Below are 10,000 nucleotides of genomic sequence, written 5' to 3' on the forward strand. Positions count from 1 at the left end.
TAGTATTGACAAAATCATATGTTTACGCATAACATAAGTTTTGACCAATACGAGGAGGGGCCCGCCAACGACCACCTCCCTATAGTAGTTTTTTACCCCACGCACTACTGCGTGCCTGTTTACAGTACTAGTGCCAGCTATCACTAGGTTTATATATCATGTTTCAGTGATATATGGGTAAATTCTACCATTTATTCTTATGTATATGGCATTTCTATGCCATATTTATACAATCCATTCATATCTTAATGTATATTTATTATATTATACATTATTATGCCTTATAGGTATTATACCTATAAGCCATATCCATACGATTCATTCACTAGTGCCGCCCCTCACTAGGTTTATAATTGTTATATCATTGATATACAATTTATTTCTATATATATGGCATTTATATGCCATATCCATACAATGCATTCACATTTCAATGTATATTTACTTGTTATACATTATTATGCCTTATAGGTATTATACCTATAAGCCATATCCATACGATTCACTTATATAAATATATGTATATTTTTCTATACATAATTTTTTTTTACTTTTGTATGGTTTTCTATGCATATCCATAGTTTATATGGATATGCTTGGCGTTCTATATAGTATTGACAAATTCATATGCATAACATAAGTTTTGACCAATACGAGGAGGGGCCCGCCAACGACCACCTCCCTATAGTAGTTTTTTACCCCACGCACTATTGCGTGCCTGTTTACAGTACTAGTGCCAGCTATCACTAGGTTTATATATCGTGTTTCAGTGATATATGGGTAAATTCTACCATTTATTCTTATGTATATGGCATTTCTATGCCATATTTATACAATCCATTCATATCTTAATGTATATTTATTATATTATACATTATTATGCCTTATAGGTATTATACCTATAAGCCATATCCATACGATTCATTCACTAGTGCCGCCCCTCACTAGGTTTATAATTGTTATATCATTGATATACAATTTATTTCTATATATATGGCATTTATATGCCATATCCATACAATGCATTCACATTTCAATGTATATTTACTTGTTATACATTATTATGCCTTATAGGTATTATACCTATAAGCCATATCCATACGATTCACTTATATAAATATATGTATATTTTTCTATACATAATTTTTTTTTACTTTTGTATGGATTTCTATGCATATCCATAGTTTATATGGATATGCTTGGCGTTCTATATAGTATTGACAAATTCATATGCATAACATAAGTTTTGACCAATACGAGGAGGGGCCCGCCAACGACCACCTCCCTATAGTAGTTTTTTACCCCACGCACTATTGCGTGCCTGTTTACAGTACTAGTGCCAGCTATCACTAGGTTTATATATCGTGTTTCAGTGATATATGGGTAAATTCTACCATTTATTCTTATGTATATGGCATTTCTATGCCATATTTATACAATCCATTCATATCTTAATGTATATTTATTATATTATACATTATTATGCCTTATAGGTATTATACCTATAAGCCATATCCATACGATTCATTCACTAGTGCCGCCCCTCACTAGGTTTATAATTGTTATATCATTGATATACAATTTATTTCTATATATATGGCATTTATATGCCATATCCATACAATGCATTCACATTTCAATGTATATTTACTTGTTATACATTATTATGCCTTATAGGTATTATACCTATAAGCCATATCCATACGATTCACTTATATAAATATATGTATATTTTTCTATACATAATTTTTTTTTACTTTTGTATGGTTTTCTATGCATATCCATAGTTTATATGGATATGCTTGGCGTTCTATATAGTATTGACAAATTCATATGCATAACATAAGTTTTGACCAATACGAGGAGGGGCCCGCCAACGACCACCTCCCTATAGTAGTTTTTTACCCCACGCACTATTGCGTGCCTGTTTACAGTACTAGTGCCAGCTATCACTAGGTTTATATATCGTGTTTCAGTGATATATGGGTAAATTCTACCATTTATTCTTATGTATATGGCATTTCTATGCCATATTTATACAATCCATTCATATCTTAATGTATATTTATTATATTATACATTATTATGCCTTATAGGTATTATACCTATAAGCCATATCCATACGATTCATTCACTAGTGCCGCCCCTCACTAGGTTTATAATTGTTATATCATTGATATACAATTTATTTCTATATATATGGCATTTATATGCCATATCCATACAATGCATTCACATTTCAATGTATATTTACTTGTTATACATTATTATGCCTTATAGGTATTATACCTATAAGCCATATCCATACGATTCACTTATATAAATATATGTATATTTTTCTATACATAATTTTTTTTTACTTTTGTATGGTTTTCTATGCATATCCATAGTTTATATGGATATGCTTGGCGTTCTATATAGTATTGACAAATTCATATGCATAACATAAGTTTTGACCAATACGAGGAGGGGCCCGCCAACGACCACCTCCCTATAGTAGTTTTTTACCCCACGCACTATTGCGTGCCTGTTTACAGTACTAGTGCCAGCTATCACTAGGTTTATATATCGTGTTTCAGTGATATATGGGTAAATTCTACCATTTATTCTTATGTATATGGCATTTCTATGCCATATTTATACAATCCATTCATATCTTAATGTATATTTATTATATTATACATTATTATGCCTTATAGGTATTATACCTATAAGCCATATCCATACGATTCATTCACTAGTGCCGCCCCTCACTAGGTTTATAATTGTTATATCATTGATATACAATTTATTTCTATATATATGGCATTTATATGCCATATCCATACAATGCATTCACATTTCAATGTATATTTACTTGTTATACATTATTATGCCTTATAGGTATTATACCTATAAGCCATATCCATACGATTCACTTATATAAATATATGTATATTTTTCTATACATAATTTTTTTTTACTTTTGTATGGATTTCTATGCATATCCATAGTTTATATGGATATGCTTGGCGTTCTATATAGTATTGACAAATTCATATGCATAACATAAGTTTTGACCAATACGAGGAGGGGCCCGCCAACGACCACCTCCCTATAGTAGTTTTTTACCCCACGCACTATTGCGTGCCTGTTTACAGTACTAGTGCCAGCTATCACTAGGTTTATATATCGTGTTTCAGTGATATATGGGTAAATTCTACCATTTATTCTTATGTATATGGCATTTCTATGCCATATTTATACAATCCATTCATATCTTAATGTATATTTATTATATTATACATTATTATGCCTTATAGGTATTATACCTATAAGCCATATCCATACGATTCATTCACTAGTGCCGCCCCTCACTAGGTTTATAATTGTTATATCATTGATATACAATTTATTTCTATATATATGGCATTTATATGCCATATCCATACAATGCATTCACATTTCAATGTATATTTACTTGTTATACATTATTATGCCTTATAGGTATTATACCTATAAGCCATATCCATACGATTCACTTATATAAATATATGTATATTTTTCTATACATAATTTTTTTTTACTTTTGTATGGATTTCTATGCATATCCATAGTTTATATGGATATGCTTGGCGTTCTATATAGTATTGACAAATTCATATGCATAACATAAGTTTTGACCAATACGAGGAGGGGCCCGCCAACGACCACCTCCCTATAGTAGTTTTTTACCCCACGCACTATTGCGTGCATGTTTACAGTACTAGTGCCAGCTATCATTAGGTTTATATATCGTGTTTCAGTGATATATGGGTAAATTCTACCATTTATTCTTATGTATGTATATGGCATTTCTATGCCATATTTATATAATTCATTCATATCTTAATTTATATTTATTATATTATACATTATTATGCCTTATAGGTATTATACCTATAAGCCATATCCATACGATTCATATACTAGTGCAGCCCCTCACTAGGTTTATATATCTCATTTTAATTATATATTGGTAAATTCTATTATTTATTCTTGTGTATATGGCACTTATATGCCGCCATATCTATAAAAATGCATTTATATTTCAATGTATATTTTCTATATTATACATTATTATGCCTTAAAAAGTTATTATACCTACCATAAGGCGATATCCATACGATTCATTTATATAAAAGATATATGTATAATTTTCTATACATAATTTTTTTTTATGAATATATGGGTTTCCTAAGCATATCCATATAATACATTTAGTTTTATATGGATTAGATTGGTCTTCTTTATTGTATTGCCAAACTCATATTGATAAAATAAGTTTTGAACAATAAGAGGATCAGCCGCCAACCAACCAACCACTGCTACCATTGGAGGAACATATACTTACTTTTTATATGTCCTCTTACTTGAATGGTCCTCTCTTTACTTGAAAATTTCATTACCATAGGAATCTATTTATACATGGAATATGATTTCCACTACTTTTTCGCGTCACTAATAATTAATATGACGATACAGACTTGCTACCATAACATAAGTCTTGAACAATAATAGGAGCAGCCGCCAACCAACCACCAACCAACCAACCACTGCTACCATTGATAGTAATTTTATATGTCCTCTTTAGTTGAATTTCAATACCATAGGAATATTTATACATGGAATATGTTTTGCCACTACTTTTTCGCGTCACTAATAATATGACGATACAGTCTTGCTACCATAACATAAGTTTTGAACAATAAGAGGAGCAGACACACCAACCAACCAACCGCGCTGCTACCATTATATATACTTATATTTATATAAGTCCTCTTTACTTGAATGGCCTCTTTACTTGAATTTCAATACCATAGGAATATTTATTTATACATGGAATATGTTTTGCCACTACTTTTTCGCGTCACTAATAATATGACGATATAGACTTGCTACCATAACATAAGTTTTGAACAATAAGAGGAGCAGACACCAACCAACCAACCGCTGCTACCATTGAATGAACCATATATACAAACTTTTATATATGTCCTCTTTACTTGAATTTTAATACCATAGGAATATTTATACATGGAATATGTTTGCCACTTTATCATCGCGTCACTAATAAGATGACGATACATTTTGTTTGTTCAATATTTACTTATATATTGATGTTTCCAATTTAGGTCTTTTATATTTCTTCTTCCCTACCTTACACACCACAAACAAAGTGGCGTGCGATGCTGCAAGCAAGCATAATGATTATGCCCGCTTGCAACATCTTTATTATCGAATCATCAAGCAAAGGATAAGCTTCAGTGGATCGCAGTATGGCAGCTGCTCAACCACTTACAACACCTTGCCTGTTACAAAAGTCGTTTACAATTGATTCTAGGCTTTGTCATTGTATTAAATAATGCTTTTATATGTAACTAGCGCGGCATCAGGTGATCAAAGATCCTCCCAATTTACTATGTTACAAATTACATTGGCATCACATCCATTGTCGTTTATAAAGTAAATTATAAACTTTAAATGGTTTAGAAGCCATACAATGCAAATTGCCCCTTATTTATCATTGCAGTCCAGCACGGATACGACCTTAGAGGCGTTCAGGCATAATCCAACGGACGTAGCGTCATACCACTGTTCGCTCGAACAAGTATTGTGCCATTGGTCCGTACCTGCGGTTCCTCTCGTACTACGCAGGAATGCTGTCGCAACAACGTTTTGTCATTAGTAGGGTAAAACTAACCTGTCTCACGACGGTCTAAACCCAGCTCACGTTCCCTTGCATGGGTGAACAATCCAACGCTTGGTGAATTTTGCTTCACAATGATAGGAAGAGCCGACATCGAAGGATCAAAAAGCGACGTCGCTATGAACGCTTGGCCGCCACAAGCCAGTTATCCCTATGGTAACTTTTCTGACACCTCTTGTTAAAAACTCTTTAAACCAAAAGGATCGATAGGCCGAGCTTTTGCTGTCCCTGTGTGTACTGAACACCGAGATCAAGTCAGCATTTGCCCTTTTGCTCTATGTGTGGTTTCTGTCCGCACTGAGCTGGCCTTGGGACACCTCCGTTATTATTTGAGAGATGTACCGCCCCAGTCAAACTCCCTACCTGGCAATGTCCTTGAATTGGATCATACCTGAGTAATTGGAGTTATACCAAATTTTCAAATCAAAAATACATAAATGCACCGTTTTATTAAAGAATTTGTTTGCGATTATATAACAAACTCGTGATACTTTGATCAAGAAGCTTGCATCAAAACCCAATACCATAAGATATAATAAATATATCCGTATAATGGCTAGGAAATGATACACGTTCCATTTAATCAAGTAAGTAAGGAAACAATAAGAGTAGTGGTATTTCATTGGCGATACCAAACCGAAGTCTAATATCTCCCACTTATTCTACACCTCTTATGTCTCCTTACACTGCCAGATTAGAGTCAAGCTCAAAAGGGTCTTCTTTCCCCGCTAATTATTCCAAGCCCGTTCCCTTGGCTGTGGTTTCGCTAGATAGTAGATAGGGACAGTAGGAATCTCGTTAATCCATTCATGCGCGTCACTAATTAGATGACGAGGCATTTGGCTACCTTAAGAGAGTCATAGTTACTCCCGCCGTTGACCCGCGCTTACTTGAATTTCTTCACTTTGACATTCAGAGCACTGGGCAGAAATCACATTGTGTCAACACCCGCTAGGGCCATCACAATGCTTTGTTTTAATTAGACAGTCGGATTCCCCAAGTCCGTGCCAGTTCTGAATTGATTGTTAATTGATAATCGTTATAATTAATAAGAACTAATTGGTTTAACCCAATTAGTATTCTTAAAAATTTTAGCAAGAAAGTTCCACAATTGGCTACGTAACTAAACTATCCGGGGAACAAGTGACCAACATAAATGCCAGACACTCTATTTACCCAGAACGAGCACATAAACCATGTTATTGTTTCCCAATCAAGCCCGACTATCTCAATCTTCAGAGCCAATCCTTATCCCGAAGTTACGGATCTAATTTGCCGACTTCCCTTACCTACATTATTCTATCGACTAGAGACTCTTCACCTTGGAGACCAGCTGCGGATATTGGTACGGCCTGTTGAGAAGTTTGCGTGTCCCCACCATAAATTTTCAAGGTCCGAGGAGAAAATATCGACACAACAGTATATGTCATGCTCTTCTAGCCCATCTACCATATCTCTCTGCGAAAGACTTCCATGGTAGTACGGCTATAAAACAGAAAAGAAAACTCTTCCGATATCTCTCGACGGCTTCTTTATGGTCGTTCCTGTTGCCAGGATGAGCACGAGGCCCATATTTAATAACAAACGGATACTCAACAGGTTACGGAATTGGAACCGTATTCCCTTTCGTTCAAAATTATTCAAGTATATTAATTAGCTTGATTTATATAATATAATTATATTTGTATGGCATTTGTGTTTTACTTGAAAATTTTCGGCTTTCGCCTTGAACTTAGGACCGACTAACTCGTGATCAACCACTGTTCACACGAAACCCTTCTCCACTTCAGTCCTCCAAGGTCTCATTCGATTATTTGCTACTACCACCAAGATCTGTACCAATGGCAGCTCCATGCAGGCTTACGCCAAACACTTCTACGCATACCATTGTACCTTCCTACTCACTAAAGTTTCAAAATTTATATCACAAGTAATATAAATCATCTACTTTAGCGGTAATGTATAGGTATACAACTTAAGCGCCATCCATTTTAAGGGCTAGTTGCTTCGGCAGGTGAGTTGTTACACACTCCTTAGCGGATTTCGACTTCCATGATCACCGTCCTGCTGTTTTAAGCAACCAACGCCTTTCATGGTATCTGCATGAGTTGTTAATTTGGGCACCGTAACATTACGTTTGGTTCATCCCACAGCGCCAGTTCTGCTTACCAAAAGTGGCCCACTGGGCACATTATATCATAACCTTGAACTTCATATCAAGAAAGTTAAGGTTCTTACCCATTTAAAGTTTGAGAATAGGTTAAGATCGTTTCGACCCTAAGGCCTCTAATCATTCGCTTTACCAGATAAGATTATTTTATATAACATTAAAATGCACCAGCTATCCTGAGGGAAACTTCGGAAGGAACCAGCTACTAGATGGTTCGATTGGTCTTTCGCCCCTATACTCAATTCTGACAATCGATTTGCACGTCAGAACTGTTTCGGTCTTCCATCAGGGTTTCCCCTGACTTCAACCTGATCAAGTATAGTTCACCATCTTTCGGGTCACAGCATATATGCTCAAGGTACGTTCCAGTTAGAGGCATAAATAATATAAATATCATTATACATAACTATATAGAACGCCCCGGGATTGTGTTAATTAGCTATAAATAGTTAAAAAACTAATCCCATTATTAGTCAAGTTAATTACGCTATTAGGTTTATATCCCAATAACTTGCACATATGTTAGACTCCTTGGTCCGTGTTTCAAGACGGGTCCCGAAGGTATCCTGAATCTTTCGCATTGTTAATCATACAAGTGCATATAATAAACACAAAAATCAATGATAATTATGCCATTATATAATTCCGAAAAATTAACGCACTGTATTCATATAAATCTATCAGCACTTTATCAAATTAATAACATTTATTCTGTGTTAAAATGCAAGCAAATTAATTTGAATAAACTATAAGTTATATTTTATGATAAATTTTGTATGCTAATAGATTACAATGTCCTTATATGGAAAAAATGCACACTATTATCATAATATTGTTTAAATATTACAATTTTAATGATGAATTTTCCATAACGGATATTCAGGTTCATCGGGCTTAACCTCTAAGCAGTTTCACGTACTGTTTAACTCTCTATTCAGAGTTCTTTTCAACTTTCCCTCACGGTACTTGTTTACTATCGGTCTCATGGTTATATTTAGTTTTAGATGGAGTTTACCACCCACTTAGTGCTGCACTATCAAGCAACACGACTCTTTGGAAACATCATCTAGTAATCATTAACGTTATACGGGCCTGGCACCCTCTATGGGTAAATGGCCTCATTTAAGAAGGACTTAAATCGTTAATTTCTCATACTAGAATATTGACGCTCCATACACTGCATCTCACATTTGCCATATAGACAAAGTGACTTAGTGCTGAACTGATTTCTTTTCGCTCGCCGCTACTAAGAAAATCCTGGTTAGTTTCTTTTCCTCCCCTAATTAATATGCTTAAATTCAGGGGGTAGTCCCATATGAGTTGAGGTTGTGTATAACTTTTTTTGCAATTAATTCTTTATATATAATGATAAAACATTTTATTAAATTCGTTATATATTTTATATATTTGTATGGCATTTGTTTGGTCTAACGAATCAACGAAGAATAATAATATTGTCAACGGCTTTCTATTTACTAATCTTTAATAAGAGACAATTCTAGATAAATTTTTTATGCTAGACATTTCTCAGTATTATTTGATTGAAAAAGAAAATATTTCTCTTCGTTTTTCACATTCAAATTATTTACTAATGTGAGATAATGTTTTTCATATATTTGTTAATATTATGAATAATATAATAATTAAATTATTATTATCCAATAATATACCATATGCTTATAAAATTTCATTATAAAATTTATATAAACAACTTAATTAGCATAGTCTTACAACCCTCAACCATATGTAGTCCAAGCAGCACTATAAAATTAATTAAAGTACATAACAGCATGGACTGCGATATGCGTTCAAAATGTCGATGTTCATGTGTCCTGCAGTTCACACGATGACGCACAGTTTGCTGCGTTCTTCATCGACCCATGAGCCGAGTGATCCACCGCTTAGAGTTTTATATATTGGTTTGGTAATTTTGTCATATATGTTTTTATTGAAAGAAATTAAAAATACACCATTTTACTGGCATATATCAATTCCTTCAATAAATTGATTTTTATACCTAAAACGAATGCTGCGAAATGTCTTAGTTTCATATAACCAATAATATATCAAGTATTTTTTAAATGGCATTTACGGTATTAATA

At 33.8% G+C, this 10,000-nt stretch overlaps 2 non-coding genes across 2 annotated transcripts; both read right to left on the reverse strand.

Moving 5' to 3' along the window:
- Nucleotides 1-5,256: 5,256 nt before the first annotated feature.
- Nucleotides 5,257-9,227, reverse strand: LOC119559093. Its single transcript, XR_005220656.1, has one exon. It is a non-coding gene; the product is annotated as a large subunit ribosomal RNA (ribosomal RNA).
- Nucleotides 9,228-9,628: 401 nt separating this feature from the next.
- Nucleotides 9,629-9,807, reverse strand: LOC119559097. The gene has a single exon (XR_005220658.1). It is a non-coding gene; the product is annotated as a 5.8S ribosomal RNA (ribosomal RNA).
- Nucleotides 9,808-10,000: the final 193 nt, after the last annotated feature.

This window comes from Drosophila subpulchrella, unplaced genomic scaffold (genome assembly GCF_014743375.2).
Source record: "Drosophila subpulchrella strain 33 F10 #4 breed RU33 unplaced genomic scaffold, RU_Dsub_v1.1 Primary Assembly Seq166, whole genome shotgun sequence".
Classification (NCBI taxonomy): Eukaryota; Metazoa; Arthropoda; class Insecta; order Diptera; family Drosophilidae; genus Drosophila; species Drosophila subpulchrella.